The sequence below is a fragment of the Schistocerca americana genome, chromosome 3 (assembly GCF_021461395.2).
Source record: "Schistocerca americana isolate TAMUIC-IGC-003095 chromosome 3, iqSchAmer2.1, whole genome shotgun sequence".
Taxonomy (NCBI): domain Eukaryota; kingdom Metazoa; phylum Arthropoda; class Insecta; order Orthoptera; family Acrididae; genus Schistocerca; species Schistocerca americana.
This window is the reverse complement of record NC_060121.1, coordinates 975,261,917-975,286,085: the sequence shown is the minus strand read 5'-3', so window position 1 is coordinate 975,286,085 and position 24,169 is coordinate 975,261,917. Positions and strand designations below refer to the sequence as shown.

Genomic DNA, 24,169 nt, shown 5'->3' with positions numbered 1-24,169 from the left:
ATATCAATAAAATGGATATTAGAACGAAATTTAGTTGCCCACATGATTTAGATAAGAAACATCCAGTTATCTTTTGCTTCAAGCTAAAATTACTTTTCGGCAGAATAACTGTAAGGGATACATGAATAAAACACGTGACTGGCGATTCGTCTCTCTCTCTCTCTCTCTCTCTCTCTCTCTCTCTCACACACACACACACACACACACACACACACACACACACACACACTGCCGTTGCAATGGTGTGTGTGGGGGAGAGTCCTTCGTTGGCAGTGATGACAAATGCTGTTTCCTCCGCTCAGACGCCAGTTGTACGCAGATTTGGAACACAACTTTGGTGCAGATCTTAAAGTGAAGTTTCCGTGAGACATTTAAGTCTCTAATTTATCTACGATAGCGTTGGAAGCTGAAGTAATGAATCAAAATTTATGCTGCAGCCAGGAGTTTGTGTTGGGGAGAGTATTTGACTTGGGTAGTGCGTGAAGCTATGTTGACCATAAAGCTGTGGTAGTGTAATGGTCAGCATATCTGCCTAGTAAGCAATAAGACCTCGGGTTGAGTCCTGGCTGCAGCATAAAATTTAATTCACGTCATCAGCTCCCAACGTTACAGCTTGGTAGTTACATAATTATACTTCAGTGTGGAAAGCTAGTAATGTGGATCATTCGGAAGAGATTCAACTAGAAATTAATGCCAAAACAATTAATCTGACTGTTAGCTCGTTTGTGCTAGCTGCTTGAAGTATCAGATTCGCAGTCCATGTTTCAACATTCGTCTTGCAATTGCGGCAGTGATGGCCCCGTTTCAGCGGAAGCCCAGAGTGCGACGCTGCATGTGATGTGGCAACGTGGCGTGACAGGTCTCGTTGGCGTCAGCGGACCCGTATAGCTTGTTGCTTGAGCGATGCATAGGGGGGTCCGTTCGCTCGGCTTAGGGAGAATACGAGATGAGCCGGAATTGATGAATAGTTCTCAGGGTTTCAACCGTGTTGAAACTTCGATGAGACGCAACGTTTCTTGTACAAATCATGTCATCTGCGCCGTAACATTCCCGGCAGGCAGTTATCTGTCGGGGATTTTTGAGATGGCTCGACTCCAAACGCTTAGCTGTTGAAGTCGGCTAGCTAACTTGTAAACCTTGTAGAAAGCCCCTGTAGCCAAGCTAGCCTCTTACAGATGGGAAGAGGCGTATCGACTAGGAAACAGCCTCTAGGCTGTGTTTGGGACAACCTTTGCACCATCCTTTTTGCCTCGAATGCTAGTGCAGCAAAGACTGAGGGAGGGCTTTCGTGGAGCTTTGGAGAGTAAGAAACCGGAAGAATGGTGTGTAGGCAGCCATGACGCATGTGCTACTGACAGCTGCTGAAGTGTTGGCCGCGCAAGGCGAAGTGCGTGTTCAAGACTAATTCACACACACATTTTGCATGTCAGGGAGTTTTTATAAGGCCATATTTTGGAACACAAGTGGAACCACTCCTTCATTTCAATCTCACGTGTCGTCGGGGATTTTGGTAAATCATGCGAGTGTAAGCAGTTTGAGCACTTGAGAACTTACGGAACCATTTTTCAAATCCACGTAAAACATCGATACCACATGCAAGCGACAGTTCAACGCTAATACATTGCGCTCCCAATCTGAAAACATTTGTGAGCTATTATTTCACTAACTTTGTTGTAATTGATACCTCTCGCTTGCATGTAGCAGTAACTGTTGTGCAGACATCACAAAATATTTCTCCTCGTGTTTCATTCGCCGGTATTGCAACATCAGGGACGGCTGGCTCTGAACCAGACTGTACTGGAAACTACCAGAAAAACGTCTTGTGAATGCCCTTGCTTTTGCGCTTGATGCCCAAACAAACATTGTAGATTAGTTTCTTTCGCGACTTTTTAAGTGTTGGCTGATCTTCCCCTCGTATGGTGACCTAAAATCCCCATCTACTGATTTTTGGCTCCAAGTAAACGCGAGAACTTGTAAAATGGTATTCTCATTGCAGATAGTGTGGGCGTACTGTTCATGGATGTACATAAGTAATGGAACTCACTGAATGTGGACGCAAGCTAATGGAAAAAAACTCTTAACTGAGGTATTTTTGTTCCCCGGTCAGATTTGCCCTCTAGTTTAGTCTTCTTGAAATATTTTTGTCAAAGTATTATCAAATGTAGTTACTAACTTTTTGCACAGCGCGATAGATAGTTAAAATACAAATGAAGTCACAGTCTTCACATTAAATACTTAGAAACTTGCGACTGTTAACTTCATATCAAATTTCACAATCACTTGACGAAAACTGACATGTTGGATATGGGTCAAACGAGACTTTTTTACATACGCGTTCGCTGTCTCTCAACGCTTAGTGTTTTACCTTTAACAAATAGTGCCGTTTTGTATTCAGTGAAAATGTAATTTTGGTTTTAAGAGCCTGGTTAAAAGTTTTGCTGAATATTGTAAATGAATGCTTAAACTGGACTCTTTCCTGCGAACTTTTAGCTATTGCAGTCAGAAGCTTCCATACGCTGCTACAGAAAATTATTGTGTGCTGTGAGGTTACTTGCAGCATCGAACAAGTGCGTAGCTAGTATTCGCACCGAGACATTGTGATGGTAAAATGGGCCTACGCAGAGCTGATGGACTCCTACCGTCGGCCAGTTAATGGGTGTGACAGGTGATGAACCCGTTCACACACACACACACACACACACACACACACACACACACACACATGCTTAGATAAGATATTTCATACGTCATCGGTAAGTGAGAAAAGCAGCCACTGGCCGCGCGTTAGGTCCCGAGAGATCCTAGTGCTTTCAGGAAGAATGGTGTGAGAAGCAGATACTCGTTCGTCGCCGTTCCCACACAGGATATCCGCTTTCATCGGAATCTAATTGCTTTTATTCACGAGTCTTAAGTCGCACGAACATATGCAAAGAGACGTTCCGTGTGGTGTTGAATGCTGGCGGACAGGGAAAATGCATTCTGTGAAATAATTATCCATGGCAAACTGTGTGGCCTCCAGTGACATTTTGAGTAGAGGGTGCATTGTGAATCAATATACCGGTTGGCTAGTGCTGAACGATATACTCTTGTTAAGTCTTAGACATCGTTCTGCGAGGTATCTCGTGACAGGGGAGGCGCATGGACTTGTTACGAATGAACACTGTTCGCGTCATCATGTTTGCATACCCATTCATGTGGTACATGGTCCTTGGAGGACGGGCTCACGAAGTAAACCTGCAGGTAAAGAACTGAACTACTCACATGTATGATTAATAACAAACTGAAAGTCCAGTGTGGTGTTCTGGAGCATCTTGATTTGAGGAAGGATTTTCTGAGACTGTACATTTGGAACACAGCATTGTATTCAAATGAACCATGAACTGGAAGAACAGAAAAAAGAGAATCGAAACGTTAGTGATGTTCTGGTGTAGAATGATGTTGAACATTAGATTGACTGAGAAGAAATGAGGTTCTCTGCAGAATTGACAAGAAGAGGAACATGTGGAAAACTGACAGAAAAAAGAGACAAGATGATATGGGATGTGTCAAGACATTGCGGAATAACTTCAGTGGTATGTGAGGGAGCTGTTGAGGGTAAAAACTGTTGGAGGAGGCAGATTGGAATAAATTCAACAAATAATTGAAAGCAAAACGTAGGCTGCAAGTGCTGCTTTGAGATGAAGAGGTTGACACAAGAAAGGAATAGGCGGCGGGCTACATCAGACCTGTTGAAAAACTGGCGACAAGAAAATCTTCATAAGAGAGATTGATACTGCTAGCTGTTAACATTGTGACTGGGCACCGTTTGCTGAACATCTTATTTTATTCGTAAAATACGTAGGTATATTTCGAATGAATTTTTAGGTTGTTATCCATGTGCGGATACTCGCTTCGTGCATCTGCAGCATTACAGCATCCTCCAGATATAGAGATTGGTTGGGAGCTCTTTGTTACAGGCATTATGATTATTTACTGTTTTATGCCATCAGTAGTGTAGCTCCTAGAAATGAACAAAAATAGTGAATTTACTCAATGTGTAAAACGAGTCTTAAATTCTCCTACACAGTGGGTAGGCTTTTCGGAATGTTTATCTAGGCGATACGGCCACCACAGAGACGAAGATTTTCAGGCAATATACTGCCATAAGCAAATGCTTATGCGTGAAGTATGTAGGACGTAGTAGTTGGCACTTCCAGATCGCTTTGTCTCGCGTTGACAACGGCGAGAACAGATATTTGACAGCATTCGACCCGCAGAATGCAGCACCGCTCAAAATTCGGCGCCAGCCCTGTGTAGTGTACAGGTATGCCCGTCACAGGTTTTAAGAGGTTGTCAGAAATCTCATGTTGAAGAGCCGAGTGGGCAGCCGCCCCTCGTCAATGAATGACATCAGTTCGACGCTGTACAGTTACAGAACTTAGCAGCCATTCACGCACTTATTTCTGTCTTAGAAACTGAGGACCATGTAGACTAGATGTGTAAAAGTTTTGCAGTTCCACGGCAGTGGTCTCACACATTGACTCTTAACACAACGTATTTCCTATGTTGATATTTTGAGGTGTTCGACGATTTATTTTATGGTCCTGATATTTCTTCCAGAGAATTCCGTCTTTTCCCACATCTGACGGGATTTCTTCGATGCCGTTCTCGCAACGCCTAAAAGGTGCTGCCGGTTTCTAAAGATGACCCTGTTGTTGCCATCTTCAGGCCGAATACTGGTTTGATGCAGCTCTCTATACTACTATATCCTATGCAAGCCTCGTCATCTCCAAATAACTGCAACCTACATCATTTGAACCTGGTTGCTGTATTCATCTCTTGGTCTCCCTCCCAGTTTTTACCTCTCACTTTCCCTCTAATACTGAATTGGAGATCGCTTGATGTCTCATAACGTCCGATGAGCAGATCCCTTTTAGTCAAATGGTTCCACAAATGTCTTTCACCCCAATGCTCTTCAGGACCACCTCATTAGAGATGTGATCTCTCCAACCAAACTTCAGTATTCTTCGGTATCATCACAATTTAAAAGCTTCTACTCTCTTATTGTCTGAATTGAAATGTTCACTGCCCACGCTTCACTTCCAGACAAGACTACATTTCAAATACATTCAGGAAAGAGTTCTTAACACTTAAATCTATACTCGATGTTACCAAATTTCTCTTCGCCAGAAATTCTTTTCTTGTCATTGCAGCCCTACATACGAGGGTTGGAACTTTAATAGTGGCAAGTATTTATTTACAGCTCGTACAAAATAGATGCGTGTCTCAAAGTTTTACTGACCTTCAAAGTAGTCACCAGCAATGTGTATAACCCGTTGCCAGCGATGTGGAAGGCGTATGATATTCTCAGCAGTGCCGGTTGTGTAGACAGTTCGAGCGGCGCGGTCCATTGCTCGACGAATTTGTTGCAGTTCTGACGCGAAATCGAGTTGAACTTACGAGGGCTTAGGTCAGGGGAGTGCAGTAGGTGGTATAGCACTTTGCAGCCACATCAGTCAAACGTATGTCACAGCTTGCACTGTACGTGCTTGAGCATTGACCTGCAAGATGATGGTCAGGTCATGCAGATAGTGTCATCACTTCTGTCTCTAAGCTGGTCGTAGGTTGTGTTCCAAAAATGAACAGCGTAGAGACAGAGTAGATGACATTTTCTGCATGACCTGACCATCATTGTGCAGGACAATGCTCAAGCACGTACAGTGCAAGCTGTTACTGATTTGTTTGACTGATGGGGCTGCTAAGTGCTATACCACCTACTGCACTCCACTGACATAAGCTCTCGTGAGTTCAACTCGATTTCTAAACTGAAGGAAATACTTCACGGCATTCGCTTCAGAACTGCTACAAACTCGTCAACTCGTCAGGCAATAGACCGCGCCGCTCCAGCTGTCAACACAACTGGCACTGCTAAGAGTATCCTAAGACTTCCACATCGCTGGCAACGGGTTATACACTATGCTGGTGACTACTTTGTAGCTCAGTAAAACTTTGAAACACGTATCTATTTTGTACGAGCTGAAAATAAATAGTTGCCACTATTAAATTTCCTACCCTCGTATTATATCCACTTTACTGTTCAAATAGAAGAACTCAACCCCATTTTTTCGTCTCCTAACCTAATTCCATCAACATTGCGTGGTGTAATTCGACTAATTCCATTACTCTTGTTCAGCTTTTTTTGTTGTGCATCTTGTATTCTTCTTTCGAGACAAAAACCATGCCATTCAGCTGTTCTACCAAGTCCTTCGCTGCCTCTGGCAATGATGTCATTGACAAACCTGAAGAGTTTTTATTACTTCTCCCTAAGCATTAATTTCTTCGCCAAAATTTTCTTTTGTTTCCTTTACTGCTTGTTGACATAAAGATGTAACATTTGCAGTGGCGTATTTGTTGAGAAGTAGTTCAACGATTTCTGTAGCGTTTCCAGTAAATGTTTTAAAGCGTCTTCATTTTCTTCGTGTTAGTAGCCCCAACGATAACTTCCTTTCTTGGCTAATGGTAGTCAAATCATTCGTGGGCTCAATGGCTGACAGATGTTATTTGTTACATTACCTACTTCATATTTCCGAAGTGAGATTTAATTCTCGAGTGTACATCGCAAATCATTACCGTACGTGTTGGGAATGCCCACAACAGTGACAGCGAGGCTCGTATGTTAGGCGATTGTTTAAAGAGGGACCTATAATAATGTGCTGAATGTCAACACGAGTTCAAAGCTTCACAATCAAGAATCTCGTGCAATAGTAGCATATACTACTTACCTAGTTTTTTTGTGATAGTAGAATGAGACAGTGATGCAAAAAAATTATATTGCAAATGGTAAATGAAATTCCTCGTATAGTGGAAGGAAATATTTTGCGAAACTTATCAAAGATTCTTGTCCAAGATTCCTTTCCCATCTAATTCCTAATGGTTTGATGCCGTAGAAGACGTATTGTTTTCAGTGTGGAATAAAGAAAACTGCTAAATTTTTATAGTATCACTAACCCATTTTGCCCTTGTTTGTACAATGTTACTATATCCACCTTACGGATTTTAATGACATTTACAAGTTGTAAAAACAATGTATATGGAGTATATGGGTTGCGAGTACATAATTAGGATACCAATGTACAATGTAATTGAAGAGAAAATGAAAATGATAGTCGAAACTACCTTTGTAACGCGAAAGCTACAAACCATGAGGGCAAAGAAAATTGGACAGACCGGCATATTGTAAAGGGCTTATGCCAGTAACCTGAAGAAGATACTGGGTTTTGAGGCTACCATACGTACATTAATGGAGAAGCAAAAGAAGAGAGGACGAAGATTAGAAACTTCAGCGAGAAAAGAAATCCGACAGACAGTTTTTGAAGTCGTAGCATCCCCACTGTAGCAGCCGCGAGGAGAAACATCTTTCTGACGGCCGTATCAACTACAGAAGTTTCCAAAGCTCCACGATTGTGCATCGCTAGGATTGCCACAAATTCTAATAAACAGTTGGGATGAAAAGCTTCACGTACTAGGTAAGACAAGATGATAATCACTGGTTCCAAATCGGACGATCTGGTAAGTACCAAAATCAACCAACTAAGATTGTTAGTAACATTAATTACGAAATTATTGAACTACCGTCCAATATCCTTGACATCGATTTGTTCTAGAATCTTAGCACACATTATGACCTCAAACATAATGAAGTATCTCGAACATGGCAACCAGCGTGGATTCCGAAAAATCGATAGTGTGAAACCCATTTCGCAGTTTCCTCACGTGATATACTGAAAGCTTTGGATCAAGGCAGCCAGGTAATACAGTATTTCTTGATTTCCGAAAAGCGTTTGACTCAGTACCACTCCTACGCTTACTTTCAAACGTATGATCACATGGGGTCTCAAGTGAAATCTGTGACTGGATTGAGGACTTTTTGGTAGGGAGGACACAGCATGTTGTCTTGGATGGAGAGTCATCGTCAAATGTAGAAGTAACAACCTGGTTCGCACTTCAACATTGTGGCGTAAACTATAGATTTTGCGGAAGTAGCCAATGTCCAGCAACTTCGGGTGTGCTCCGGGGAAGTGTGTTCGGACTGTTGCTGTTAATTAATGAACTAGTGGACAATATTAATAGGAACCTCAGACTTCTTGCAGGTAATATAGTTATCTATAATAAAGTATTCTCTGAAAGAAGCTACATAAATATTCAGTCAGATCTTGATAAGATTTCGAAGTAGTGCAAAGATTGATAACTTGCTTTAAATGTTCAGAAATGTAAAGTAGAGCATTCCAGAAAAAGACAAAGTAGTGTCCTGTAACTATAATATCAGCGAGTCACTCTTGGAATCGGCCAACTCGTGCAAACACCTACGTGTAACACTTTGTGGGATATCAAATGTAATAATCTCATTGTCTCAGTCGTGGGTAAAGCAGGTGGTAGCCTTCTGTTTATTGGTAGAATACTGAGGAGGAAGTGCAATCAGCCTACGGAGGAGATTGTTTACAAATCACTAATGCGGCCGGTTCTAGAATGATGCTAAAGTATGTGGACTCGTACCAAATAGGACTAAAAGGGGATATTGAACGTACACAGAGAAGGGCAGCACGAATAGTCACAGGTTTCTTTGATCCTTCGTAAATTGTCACAGAGGTATTGAAGGAACTGAATTGGAAGACTCTTGAAGATAGAGGAAAACCATCCCGAGAAAGTCCAGTAACAACGTATCAAGAATCGGCTTTAAATGATCACTCTATCATTCAGTCATTCTTCCCGCACTCCAAAGTGAATCGGACGGGAAGAAACCCTAAGAACTGGTACAATGGCATGTACCCTCTGCCATGCACTTAACGGTGGTTTGCAGAATATAGATGTAGACGCAACAAGTCAATTGAAAATACAGAGAACAATATTTGGGTGATTATATGTACGATGGTAGTCGTAAAGTTTTAATTATCACTTCGGAAAATAAAGAGTTACGCTGTTAATTATTTCTTTGTTTGTAGCTATCTGTCCGCAGTCTTGGAACACCTTGCAATCTCCGCGTCACAGTACAATAGCACGCTGCTAGATCATCAAAACAAAATGGCAAAGCCCATTGAAAAAAAAGGTATATCGTGCGGTACTTGTTTTCGGCAGCAGCGGAAATGTTTTAGCTGTGTCAGAGTAATGGAGACGGTGGAGACGTCACCTGAAGTGGGCTACGACAGCTGCAACATTTCCGCTGCTGCCGAAAACGAATTACCGAAGTACGCCATTTTTTTTCAGCGGGCTGTGCCATTTTGTTTTGGCTCCAATGGCAGAGTGTGACGGTACAGTTGCGCTGAGGTTTCAGTGTGTAACAGGCTGCAATTATGTACCTGCAAACAACAAAATATAATTCCCGGTACGCAACTTTTTTTCGACGGGATCGTTGCGCCTTTCGTATCAGCTCAACTATAGGTAACACATGTTTCGCGCATCGCTTCAGTGTTAGGATACTGAGAAATTGAAATTGATTTTAAGGGGAAACACGGGGAAATCTTTCAAAAAAGTCTTTTTTTTTAAATAGTATAGTTCAAAAAGTAAGTTATGAGCGCATGTAATGCTTATCGTGTTTTAACAGATCTGTATTGGGACCTTTTGATGTACAAACCACAGCTTTTGGTCTCATACTTTTTTTGTAAATTGCATTCAGTGTTGCAAGTGAAATAAAGCATGTTACTTACGTACGGCGTAGGTATACATACCTTGAAATAAAAACGAAGTAGAAGCTCGATTTTTCTTTTTTTTCCCTAGAAGTTCTTTATACTATTATCTTTAAGTTAGACTTTTTAGAAAGATGTTGCTGTCATAAATTACGGTTAAAAGTTTTTAAATGATTATCAAAAGTTTCAGTATTTAACTCTTAGGTTTTCTTCAGTGTGTCCTCAAGTTTCAAATTTAAGTCATAAGAATACAAAATTTCAACCCTATGTCTTTGATAGTTTTAACCGTTGTACCAGAACATAAAAAATGTGAACTTTCGGAAATTCAAGTTAAAACTTGGTTCTCTATCTGCAAAACACTAATACATCCCATGTTCATATTCATCTTGTTTCTGGTGTTCTCCCTCACTTTTCTTTTTCACACTACTTCTTATTCTTGCTTCTTTGCTGTCTTCCAATACTGATTTCTCTGCATGGAAGAGTCCTGTGGTTAATTGCGATTAAAGTTCTCTGCATATTTAGTCCACCAATTCGATAGTCTTAAACCTTGACACTGCACCATCATTGAAACCTAGCAGAGCATCTAGCACACACATTTTCGAAATATTTAATCCTACCAGAACATTTCCTATATTCAGTTGTTAAAACTCTCATTCGAGTTTTGAGTCTTACCATGTAAACACTTCTCTAATAATCTTGTGTCAAATGGCAAAGAATGCTAATGGTGAGAACAGAGTTACCAAACACAGCTGTCTGACATGGGAGCGTCCATCATATGTGCAACCACTTTTAAATTCTTCTAATTTTGGGTCTTTTATTCGGTTCAGTTTCCTGGACGCAAACTTTTACTTGTTTAGAAAGCTACAGAGAATTTTTGAGACACAAATTAAAAAAAAATGATTTCTTGACATATATTCAGGTATTAGCCCCTTAAGGAAGAGGCTAATGCATTGTACAGGCAGCGTGTATAGTCACTAATTGATCAGCTTACACGAGGTACAAGAATTCCTTACAAAATGCAATTGGCATGTGTTAAAGAAACTTCAGCAGTTTCAACTTGAAAGTTGGTAGACACACTCGATCAACGATCTTTAAGTACAATTAAATAAAGATATGTAGTGGCAGCCTGTTCACGACACACAGTAAGAAACCTTTTGTCTCGCGCTGTTAGTTGTACAAACAAGATTCAGTGAATTATTGTTTGAGAAGCGCCTTCAGGTACAGTACTTCGGAACGATAAAACTGCCTTTTTCTGAACGATTATTCACCACAAATAGTGGAACTCCTGGTATTCTTTTTACGACGTTAGGATTCTTGTCAGCCTCCAGAATCGTATTACATTTGGTAACATATTGTGATAAATATCACAGACAAAATGCGGGACTGAAGTATGAACTAACTGGGAAATGCTCTTATACCAGTATTGACTGTATCTAGTGTTTTGTAATCACTTGAACTGATGGCTGTAAGAAATTCGTTCTGTGGACTTGCTCACATGAAACCTCTTCGGGAGGCGCGCGTGAGTCTGCAGTATCTGGGCGGTTTTGTATTAATTCTCGCTTTACTTATGACCCCAAAAATACCGCACACCGCACTCCAGCGTGCCTACGAGAGTAAGATAAGTCCATCATAAGTGTGGCACGACCATGAGTAAAGCAGTCATACTGTGAACTGAACGTACGTGGCAAGCTCACTTCTGTAGAACATGGAAATATTTATTATGGAAAGGCCTATTGTATAGACATTTGGAGCGGGAACAAAAGTACAGAATTTGTGAGATCAGTGGACATTCTTATGCTCGGCGACATTATCGGAGTGATACGTCACATAAAGACCACGCTGACAGAGAAACATTCAATACACTTACACTATTGTGAAGCAGAGGGACGATTTCCTTAAAAAAAAAAAGGCATCACAATTTAGACAACGCGGGTCGTGAACGTAGTATGTAGTAAAATTTCATTTGTCAGTATAATCAGATAATTAAGAATCACTATGGAAGCACTGACCTGATGGTTTGATCATGTGATCCATGGCTGAATCTGCTACATTCTGGAGGCTATAGCGACGGATTTAACTCTACCTATTGTCTAGTCGTTGGCCATCATAAAATGTTCACAAAATCAATTGGAATTCCGCCAGTGGGTCGCTACTGTAAGTTGCCAGTGGCACTATACTGATACTCGACATCTGTAGAAGTGCTCAGTGTTTGCGGGTACAGTCTCCAGAAAATTAATGCGAAATAGGGAAAAAGAGTTGTCTGTGACGCATAGCAATCATTGTCACCATTTAGGCGCGTGCTCCCGGCGGATGCATACATGCTTACTATTAGAGAAACGGATGGATTCGATAGTAAACCATTCAACGAAAGAGTCTTTTGGTACATCAGAAAAACTGAATTCCGTACCTTAACATGCATGGTGCATTTCACCTTTCCCAATAAAGAAGCTTATTAGTCGTTTTTAATTCGACTACACATGTAGATAAAGGAGAATGTATACTCTCACATCTGACAACGAATGTATATGACTGATACTCTTCTGTTTCCAGAGACAGCCATGTGAGTGTATCGAGATGTGGTTGCTTCACACATTCTTTCTCTTCACGCTAGGATCTCTGAAGTGTCGAATTTTTCTGTGCACATTACGAACGCGCTGAATGTTATACTTGCCCAATCATACGCCTTAAAATTCCAAGGATGCAACGCCGAACTTTGGTATTTCATGTCTCGTATTGACGTATAGCGTTGACTTTCTAGGGAATCTTGGCGACTGAACGTACTGCGCTTTCAGCTGTTTCATTCGACTACCAGGGAGAATTACTGATAACCGCAGACCATAGATCTTAAATGATCTCAGTCGTTTGCATAAGAGTGATTGAGCATTGTTGTTAAGGCTTAGAACCGTGATTTCTATCCAGTAGGTATTGGTGGCGAGACAACTGTGTAGCAGGTGTAGCCCATGTCGAGTGCTCTTTTTTTCGCAGTTGCTCGACGATGTTAAAATTTAGACGCTGCTGCAATGGACTTCCAGGCGCGGCCATCGGACCATGGACATCCATATTTCAAGGTAGTAGATGAGCGTTCATTGTTGAATACGACTTGTGGCGTAGAGAAAACATGTTCACATAGAAAGTTTATTTTGCCTGTAGTGCCCTTGGTATCAAGAGTACGTCACGGAACTTGTAACAAAGGAACACGAAATGTTGCATAAATGTTTCGGTTTCCCATACAGGAGAAAAATAGGCTGTATAGCACCGAAGGGTAAAAACAGACGTAGTTACTATCCCTGTCGCCCTTTATCTTCCTACTTGATTTAGGACAGTTATTTGTTGGTACTTGAGATATTTAGCGAGCTTGTGATTATTTATGTACACAGTTATTTAATAGGAACATATTTTTCTAATCCCGTAGGAAGGTATCAGCTCCTACATCTACACGATTACTCTGCAGTTTACGCACAAGTGTTTGACAAAGGATTCGTACAAAGGATTCATAGAACCAATTTCACACTATTTCTTAACCGTCCCACCTTCGAATAGCGTGTGAGAAAATCGTTCCGTGCGGTCTCTGATTTCTCTTCCAAAAGACGTTCTTTATGTTCAGATGACCACAGCTCACATTTTATTGATCACTACTGGATGGGCAAAATAAAAATGGCCCGAAAAATATTTACAATAAGCCTGATGTGGAATTGACCCATTTTGTGACGCATAATTGCGCATTTTCTGTGGGTTCACATACCCTGGCAGATCGGACCAGACCTCATTTAAAGAAATCAAAAACAGCATCCAAAAGTCCTGATCCCACTTCTCGTCAGAACTCATCTGGACGCTTTAACTAGGGCACAACAGTAAAATTTCTAGGAATACATATCATTTTCGGCAATGTGTCGACATAGGTCTCTGAATTCCTGCTTGCACAGATAAAGGGCGTTGAGATTTCATCCGGATTTGTACATTGAACACGCGCTGTTTGATAGGGACAGCATAATGTGTTGCATCCAACTGGTCACTAAACACGTCTACTCCTCTCACTCACTCACTCAGACGTAACAACGCAGCGAAGTACTCGGACAGAGCATGCGGGAGATGCGCATGTGCAGAGATGTGACAGCAACGAAATCACGGTTTTCGGCATTCCCTAAGATCGACAGTTATGTCGATGAACATGGATAATTTCATGTCAGTCTTACAAATATTTTCCGGGCCAGTATTACAAGTGTACTTTGCTAATTGTGGTAAAAAAGTAAAAAAAAAGTTCGTTTCCTAACCTCTGATTTTACTTCTCGACACAGTCTCATTTGAGCGATGTACACATGTTCCGGAGATCCTCCAGCTTCCAGCAAGCCAAATTTCATATTACGGAACAGGAAGAAGTCATTTGATCCCAAGTGTGGTTATCGCTGTTGTGTGGGAAGATGCATTATCCTGGTGAATGCGTACTATTTTGCGCAGCACCCTTGATCTTGTTTCAGCCAACTCAAGTTTCAGACGATCCAACAATGAAGTGTAATAGGATACAGTTATGGTTCTGCCTTTTTCCAAATAGTCCTTGGGATCCCAGCTGACAAAATGGTCAGCAGCTTCTGTCCATTGTGTTGACCGCCGTTTTGACTGATATGTAGTTATGGATCCAGGTTTCATTAATACTCACAAATCACCGCAAAATGTCCTGTGAATTGCGATTAAACGTAGCCAGATATTGTGTTCAAATGTTGTACTGGATGCTCTTCTGATCGACTGTTTTTTCGTAGCCAGTTTCCTATGCAGAATGCTATGCACTCGCTCAGTCGAGATTCCTACCGTCTCTGCAATCCCACGAATTTTTATTCGGCGGTTTTCCTTTACCGTATCATCGATTTTGTTGGTAGTTTCCTTTGTGGTGACGTCAGCTGGATTGCCGGAGAGCGTTTCGCCTTCTGTGCTTGTCCGACCACCTTCAGGTTCTCACTAATCCAAAATTAAATGGCCTTCATTGATGGTGTAGAGCCCGCGTGAGCTCCATCCAATCCTGTTTAGATTTGTGCGGCAGTCCAACCCTTCAAATGCAAATGTTTAATAACAGCACCAAACTGTTTCCTCCATTTTCAGTAGCAGTCGACATTCTTACCAATCCATACGGCTGTCAACAATAGACTGTATACTGTATATTGTTGACATTGTTTATACGATGCATGGACTAACAAATATACTAACCATCAAGGCACAACAAAAATGTTCCATTCTTTCACGGAAATTTACCAGACTTAGGAAACAATCTTCGTACTTTGCTCTCCCTCTGGTTTCGCTCAGGTATTTATTGCTCTGATGGCGACACATTAAAGATTTCAAAAAAGTTAAACCATTGTTTCCATCAAGACAGTGAAGGTGCTCCTGTCTCATGAGTGAAAATAGTAATAAATAAAATTATTTGCGATCTGTGGTGGTTTTATCTGTACATTAATCCCTAACAGTTCAGCAGTTACTTCAAAAAGATCTTCTAAACCTTTGTGTTATTGTGACTGCGTCTCTCCCGAGACGTTTGGCCTGGAATATAATCATTTATTAATTAGAAATTATTTTTTGGTTTGTTATTTACAATGTGTCTTAGTAGTTGCCAGGTTTCATAGTTCTTCTAAAACATCAACTTCTGATTTCATGCTATTCAAATACACTGAAGAGCCAAAGAAACTGATACTTTCCTAATATCGTGTAGAACTGCCGCAACACGACGTGACATGGACTCGACTAATGTCTGAAATCTTTTGTATGGCCATCCTTTTAGCAGGACGTCTCTGGGACGACGGCCGTTTACTATCGTGACAAAAAATAAAAACACCTACAGCCGTCCTTATGGTTTTATTTTGTCGCTACCAATTTCGACGCGTCATTGCGTCATCTTCAGGCTGTTTTGATGCGATACAGGTTGATACGACCCCCATGCATAACCCATCAGTTGCCAGCATTACTGGATTCGCAGATAATCTGTCAGCGCTGATTTGACAGTTGATGGTTGGGGTGTTGACACATTAACAGTAATGCTGGCAACTGATGGGTTATGCATGGGGATGCACCAAAACAGCCTGAAGAGGACGCAACGAAGCGTCGAAACTGGCAGCGACAAAATAAAATATAAGGACGGCTGTAGGTCTTTTTATTTTTTGTCACGAATGTCTGAAATGGTGTTAGAGGGAACTGACGCCATGAACCCTGCAGGGCTGTTCATAAATCCGTAAGAGTACGAGGGGGTCGAGATCTCTTCTGTGCAGCACGTTGCAAGGCATCCCAGATATGCTCAATAATGTTCATATCCGGGGAGTTTGGTGGCCAGCGGAAGTGTGTATACTCGGAAGAGTGTTCCTGGAGCCACTCTGTAGCAGTTCTGGGCGTGTCGCATTGTCCTGGAGGAATTGTCCAAGTCCGTCGGAATGCACAACGCACATGAATGGATGCAGGTCAGACAGGATGCTTACGTACGTGTCACCTGTCAGTCGTATCTAGACGTATCAGGGGACCCAGATCACTCCAACTGCACACGCCCCACACCACTACAGAGCCGCCTCCAGCTTGACAGGCACCGAGCGAGATGGCGCAGTGGCTAGCACACTGGACTCGCATTCGGGAGGACGACGGTTCAATCCCGCGTCCGGTCATCCTGATTTAAGTTTTCCGTGATTTCCCTAATTCTCTCCGGGCAAATGCCGGGATGGTTCCTTTGAAAGGGCACGGCCGACTTCCTTCCCCATCCTTCCATAATTCGATGAGACCGATGACCTCGCTGTCTGGTCTTCCCCAAACAACCCAACCCCCAGCTTGACAGTCGCCTGCTGAAATGCAGGGTCCATGGATTCATGAGGTTGTCTCCATACCCGTACACGTCCATTCACTGGATGCAATTTGAAACGAGACAAGCACGACGAGGAAACATGTTTGCAGTCTAAAAAGTCCGATGTCGGTGTTGACGGGCCCAGGCGAGGCGTAAAGCTTTTGTGTCGTGCAGCTATCAAGGGTACATGAGTGGGCCTTCGGCTCCGATAGCCCATCGATGACGTTTCGTTCAATCGTTTTCGCGCTGACACTTGATGGCCCAGCATTGAAATCTGCAGCAATTCGCGGAAGAGTTGCACTTCTGTCACGTTGACCGATTCTCTTCAGTCATCGTTGGTCCCGTTCTTGCAGGGTCTTTTTCCGGCCGCAGCGATGTCGGAGATTTGATGTTTTACCGGATTCCTGATATTCACGGTACACTCGTGACATTGTCGTACGGGAAAACCCCACTTCATCACTACTTCGGAGATGCTGTATTCCATCGCTCGTGCGCCAACTGTAACACTACGTTCAAACTCACTTAGATCTTGATAACCTGCCATTGTAGCAGCAGCAACCGATCTAACAACTGCGCCAGACACTTGTCTCATATAGGCATTGCCGGCCGCAGGGCAGTATTCTGCCTGTTTACGTATCTCTGTATTTGAATACGCGTGCCTATACCATTTTCTTTGGCGCTTCAGTGTATATTTGTTGTTGTTGTTGTGGTCTTCAGTCCTGAGACTGGTTTGATGCAGCTCTCCATGCTACTCTATCCTGTGCAAGCTTCTTCATCTCCCAGTACCTACTGCAACCTACATCCTTCTGAATCTGCTTAGTGTATTCATCTATTTGTCTCCCCCTACGATTTTTACCTTCCACGCTGCCCTCCAATACTAAATTGGTGATCCTTTCATGCCTCAGAACATGTCCTACCAACCGATCCCTTCTTCTGGTCAAGTTGTGCCACAAACTTTTCTCCCCAATCCTATTCAATACTTCATTAGTTATGTGATCTACCCATCTAATCTTGAGCATTCTTCTGTAGCACCACATTTCGAAAGCTTCTATTCTCTTCTTGTCCAAACTATTTACCGTCCATGTTTCACTTCCATACATGGCTACACTCCATACAAATACTTTCAGAAATGACTTCCTGACACTTAAATCTATACTCGATGTTAACAAATTTCTCTTCTTCAGAAACGCTTCCCTTGCCATTGCCAGTCTACATTTTATATCCTCTCTACTTCGACCATCATCAGTAATTTTGCTCCCCAAATAGCAAAACTCCTTTACTACTTTAAGTGTCTCACTTCCTAATCTAATACCCTCAACATCACCCGACTTAATTCGACTACATTCCATTAATTTGTTATGTTTGTTAGTAATATACTATTTGGTAGTCAAATATCTAATTTAGTAGAAAAGTAGCAAAAGAAAGTATCGAGATTATAAAGCTTGAAACTGTATCCTTTGGCTAGATGAAATATTACAAAATTAGTGGCTCGATAAAAAGGAACCTTAACTTTATTTAATCGTTGATTACATTAATAACATTTTCAGAATAAAGTTTGAGATAGGTTCTCAGTTGAATATAGGTCTAGGCTTGTGAAATGATATTTAAGACAACTGCAGAAGAAATGCATCCTGCTATCTGTTCTGACAGCTGAAAGATGCATTGCCTGAAAAAAAAAGTGACGCACTCAAAGACAAGGTTGTATGTCTGTGTAAATTCGTGCACACAATTGGCGGGTTTGTAAATGATCAGAATTGCATTAGTGTTGTTACCATTGCTGGTGGGATATGTAAGGAATGTGAGCAGCGTCAGACTTGAAATGTGAAGGACACGGAGGTGCTACGTACTCCTGTGACACAGCAGTATCAGCATCTGACCGAATTTGAAAGGGGCCGCTTGGTTGAATCAGTATCCAAATTTGTGTGGCATTCAGATGTGACAGTGGCATGATGTTGGACTACTTTACGACGTGAGGGCATGCATATTCAGCACGGATGCGGTCGACCACATCTGATCACCACAAGGCAGGCTCGCCATATTTTGCACGAGGCACATCGTAACCCCTTTACATCTGGGCTAGCCATCTGAGAACGAGTAATGGACTTCCTGTACCACTCTTGCCACCCCGCACCAATAGTCGGAGACTAGCAGCAGTCGGACTGGGGGATTACCTTACTGTGCGTAGGGTGAAATTAACACCACAACACAAATGATTGCCTCTGGAGTGGGGCTGTGACTGGCATGCTGATGAAATGGTTCAACATAAGTGTTCAACGATGAATTGTGGTTCTGCAGTAACCTTGGCGACCTTCGCCTATAAGTATGACGGCGACTGGGGAGCGTTCCCATTCTTTTCCCAACTTTTGAAGAGGTCCAGCAGTTCGTTACTGCTGGCGTCATGTTGTAGGGACCCATCTACTGTGATTTCAGGGCATGGCTGGTAGTGACGTAGGGAACGCTGACGGCACAGCCTGTGTCCATTGCTACCTCTCGTCCAACTGTATCGCGCTGCCATATTTAAACAGGCCAGTGCTCCTCATCCAAATATGGCACGTGTCTCTATGAACGGTCTGCATGATGTTGAGGTACTGCTGTCGCCAGCAAGATCCCCGGATCATACCCCAGTGGAACACGTGTGGTACCAGCTCATACCTCAACTCCATCCCATTGCCACTATCCGGGATATCACGGACCAGTTAAAACGGTATTGGGTGAGTATGCCTCAGAATACAAGGATTTTAGGACACCTTTCCCAACAGCACCAGTGCCTCCATCCAGGACAGAGGGGGTGCAACTTCATACTGTTAAGTGGACTCACTGCGACAGTCCTTGTAAATTTGATTCAATTTTGTAATCACTGAAATAATATCACACACTTTCTCAATTCGTGAAGTATCATTTCGTTTCCTCCTTCCCTTCTAGGTGCTTCAGTTTTTTTCGTCGTCCACTGTATGAACAGTATAAGAGTTACCCTCTAATTTATAGTCTCCTCAGCAGTGAGGAGACTTTCTAACACTATCTAGTCTTGCCAGTAGGTGATGTCAACGCTTAAATAAAACTTTCCTGAGGAGAACTAATTGAGCGGTAGCACCAACGCAGTCGAATTAAAACTAACGAAGAGCATCCCTGTTTCAAATGCACTCTTGAAATACAAGCACTGGTATGTGCGTGATACAATCATGGAAATGATTGTTATTAAAGAACGCTTATTTGGGCAGAGAGGTCCGTCGCTGGAGATTTTTCAAGAAATTCAGCATTAAATTCTCTAATAGCCATTCGAATGACGCAGTTGGTAGCTGCCTCATAGAAAAAAAGAAATATTTCAGGAGCAACTGCTAGCTGGTTATTTTATTAGAAATTATCTGAATTCTCACTATCATCTCTCAGCAATGTACGAAACAGATTTTAGGCAAGAGATGAAGATACGTTCGGTAATTATGTCTTAGCAATGTCGATGTAGGACCACGGGTAGCTCTTCATTGATTGCAATTTACTCTTCTCACAGAATCTCTCTTTTTCCGTTTTCTTTGTCTGTCCCTCTCATTTTCGGATTTCTTCAGTATTCCCCATCTCTTGTCTTCTCCATGGTGACCGTATTTTTTTCCCGTATCCTTCTGTCGTCGGCCTCCATCATCTTGGTCGGTGTGCACTGCTTCTCCCATTTTCCTTCCCTTCCACCTTGATCTCCAGTTCCGACCGATCCTTCCGGAGTTCCTGTCTTTCCTCTTGTCCTCCCTTTTGTTTCTCATACTCCATTCGTCATTCTGACCACACTTATCGTGATTACATTTCTGAAAACCTTGCTCTTTTTCATTTGATTTCTCCTTATATTGTCCTCTTGCTCAAACACAGTTATTTCCTAGGTCTTCGCATCCATCTCGCGCCAATTCTTTTGGGGTCGTTTCCTCAGGATTTTTCTTTTGTTTTGCACCAATTCTTTGTAGGGTTATCATCTCAGTCGCTTACAGAATCGCAATGCTCACTGTTGCCTTCCACTGTCAGATCTTCGCCTGTAGATAATTTTTTTAATTGGGTGTGTGTCTCGTCGTACAGAAGGCTGATTTCATATTCTTCGTCTTCTCTATTTTTTCCCCTCATTGCTCCTGTTTTTTTCTTGTTATGAATTTCCAGGTATTTAAGTATGTCCAGCTTTTGCATGATGCCTTTATCTTGTAGGTGATCCTCAGTTTCGCCCTTCATGGCTATCTTGTTGAGTTGTGTCTTTGGGTCTTCTTCCGTCTCACTGCCTACGTCGACCGCAAAATGCTATGCCGCTATGCAGTCCTATTGGACCGATTGTCCTTTTGACTCACACGTGCGTCTTTGGTATCCCTTTTTTCTTGTTTCTTCTCCATTGTCCGATCACTTCATCTAATGCTAAGTTGAACAAAGTTGGCGACAATCCATCTCCCTGCTTGACACCAGACTTGATCTCAAACTCTCCTGATAGTACTTCTCTGAATCTCTTCCTATGGGTTGTGTGTCAGAATTTCCGTTGCTAATTCTCGTGTAATGTCGTCTAGTTCTCTGTTCTTCAGGATCTTTTCTAGAGCCTGTCTGTTGATGAAATCAAATGCCATCGTTAAGTCCTCGAAGGTTACTACCGCCTTTTTGTTCTTTAAGGGCCTATGCTCTGTCGGTTGTTACAGGATAAATATCTATTCTGTGCACTCTCTTCCTAAATAACGCTTTATAGTCTCCAACTGTTCTTCCTATCCATTCTTCTAATCTCGTGAAGAGAAGTTTCAGCAGAGCCTTAGTATGTATTAGCACTATGATCGCATTCTTCCAACCTCTGGTAACTTCCTTTACCTTCAAATCTTGTTCATGTTGTGTACCACCGTGTCACGTCCTCACTTATCTCGGTTCCTATCCCATCTTCTCCAGTTGCCTTATTTGTTAGATTAATTCTGGCCAATGCAACTTCATCCGTTGTTGGAAGATGCGACACTTTCTCTTGTGTGCCCCAACTCTTTACTGTCCTTGTTTCGCTAACAGAACCTTTTTCTTTCCCCAAAGTTCAGACAGCTTCCCCAATTTCAACTTCACTGTCTTCCAGTTTGTTTTCTTGAACTTCGTTGCAGTTGGCTTGATTGCATCTTATTTGTCCCTGTCTTCATCGTTCCTCATGCTCTATTCGTCTGTTGCCATCTTCCCCTGTTTGAAATCCAGTGACACAAGATTACTGTAAATTAGTTCTGATTCTATGCTTAACCTCTTCATGAAGTTGTTCATGATCTCTTAGTTTCTATCGGACTGGTTGCTACATGGTCAATCTCTGTGTAATTCTGAAGGGTTTCCTCGACACAGCTCAGTTAACCTTTCCCCTTTTTTGTTTGTACTATGGTGTACTGGGTTCTTACTTAATATTCCATTATGTTGGTTCTCCCTTCCAGTCTGCACGTTATAATCGCCTAAGACGATGTTTACTTGTCTGTGGGGATGGTTTTCATAGTCATTTAGATTCTTCCAGAAACTATTACTTCATCTTTCGCGTTCTTGTCATTAATAGGCGCGTGTCCATTCACTGTTGTGTACATTTTGTTCCTTGTGTCGACTGTCAGCGTTCATATCCTTTCTAACCTACTCTTCACTCTAGTCATGCCACCCTCGTATCTCTTTGTCTACTGTAAAACCCATACATAAGCACGATACGCATTTTTCTTTCCCTACTCTGATTCCTGCTTTTCCTTTTAGCACTATAGGGAATCTTCAGGCCCCATTGTACCTTGGTTCTTATATGACTAGTATTCCGGTGTTTTCATCTCAGCTATTACCTGTTTTAAGTTTACCAGTCTCGGTAATTGTCCGTACACATATGGTCTCAATTCTGAAAATCCTTTTAATTTTAATCCTTGTGTAGGTTCTTGGGAGCTCCGGCTCTTCCCTTACGCATTTTTTCGGCTGGTCCTCCAGAATCCGACTTCCTACTTGGGACAACCTTGGTCGACTGGGAATTGGCCCCCTGATATAACATCCATTCAAATGTCCATAACATGAGCCTTCAGAAACGTTTAATGGAACGGCTCGTGTCCGAGTTTGTTGGGCCCAGAACAAGAGTCCAGGCCGCCCCTGAGTTGGGTAATCAGACGCCTGTGGTGGCCAGCCCTAACATGGTGTACTGCCGCTACCTGATATATTTCGATGGCTCTTCTGCTTTCTGGGGAAGTCAAATTCCTTTTCCGCCTTAAAGACCATCGGCCGGGCGTCACTTGTAACCCTAGGCAGGGGACCTTACTAGTTGCTTATATTTGGGGAGACAGATTGACCCACGTTTCTTACGAAGATGTTACTACTCCTCCTCCTGCCCCCCCCCCCCTCCCTCCTCCATCCCCATCACTTGAGATTGGGTGCAGCCTCGAATCCTCCCGCGGTCAGCAAAAAGGTTCCGAATCCTCCCAAGCGCGCAAGGATCTGAAAAACGATGGGACCGAACCCTCCCGTTTGAAGCAGGTAGCAGTTCTAAACGTTATGAATACTCCAAGCAGGCAAAGGAAAGCATATGAAGTTACAGTAGAAGACGTAAACATGTTTCGCGTGTATTGTATGTTTAAAAGTTTTATCTTTTATCTTATTTAAATATTTATTTTTGGGAACTGGGATCATTTATAGCCTTGATTTCATAATTATTTTTTTTAACATCGTTGGCAGTTTTGGCAGAATTTTGCGCCTAGCTTTGTAAATAGAGTTACGGAAATTGTTCTCGTAGTTATATCTTGCGTATCTTCTCCTCTTAACTTCTGGTAAATTATTTTTGACGGTCTCTCACAAATATCTTCTATGGCAACTGCCGCGATCTTCGAAGTGGCCGCAGGCAGCTGTGGTCATTAGCGCACACAATGCTGTGTAGCATTGTGTCAGTTTCGGAGGCTTCGGTCCTGTTACCTGCTTACCTACCTGGTTTCGGGAGGATTCGGGGCTGCGCCCTTGAGATTGGGGCCCCGATCTTGGGAGCGGCAGTGGCGGTGTAGCGTCGCGATGGTAGACCTCTAGCCGTCTGGAGCAATTTACTCTCTCTCTCTCTCTCTCTCTCTCTCTCTCTCTCTCTCTCTCTCTGTGTGTGTGTGTGTGTGTGTGTGTGTGTGTGTGTGTGTGTGTGTGTGTGTGTGTGTGTGTGTGTTTGACTAGAAAATGCCAGGAGGTATGAAGAGAGTGGAACACCTTTCACCAGCTGTCAATGAACGCTCACCAGAATGAGAAATCGTATCTGTAGCGTTTCTGCCTGCGAGTAGTATTCCAGTGATGGAGGTAATCCAGTTAATAATGGGAAGAGCTTCCTCAGAAGCCCTTTGGTGATTATAGTCGTCAGGCCAGTGGTTTCATGGCGCCAATGTGCTAAAACTGTGAGAATATCCCGTAAACAACCCTGTTTTCAGCCTCTTGCGTCAATTGTAACAAGCTTTAGCAAAAATAGGTATATTTATAATCGGCTTGTATGAATTATGGTGATATTCGATCGTCAATTTTCGCTTACATGTCTTATAAAGATTGTTGGTATTTGTAACCAAGCGAGAGTTCTGGTTAGCTATGGATTGTTTCAGAAGAAACTTAAGAAGCACGATTTGGGGTAACTGTATCTGGTGCTAGGGATGGATACACATTAAATAAACAGTCTGGACTACATAACGCAAGAAGAAAGTGTGAAATAATGGAGAGGCAGAGAGTAAAGAAGAAAAAAGTGCGAAATAAGTTCAAACGGGCACTT

The 24,169-nt window shown here is 42.3% G+C and overlaps 1 protein-coding gene across 2 annotated transcripts in view; it reads left to right on the top strand.

Annotated features, from left to right (window-relative positions):
* The window catches only part of LOC124607458 (activating transcription factor 7-interacting protein 1), a 178,931-nt gene that overhangs the window by 13,394 nt on the left and 141,368 nt on the right, over positions 1–24,169 (top strand). The window lies entirely within an intron of this gene.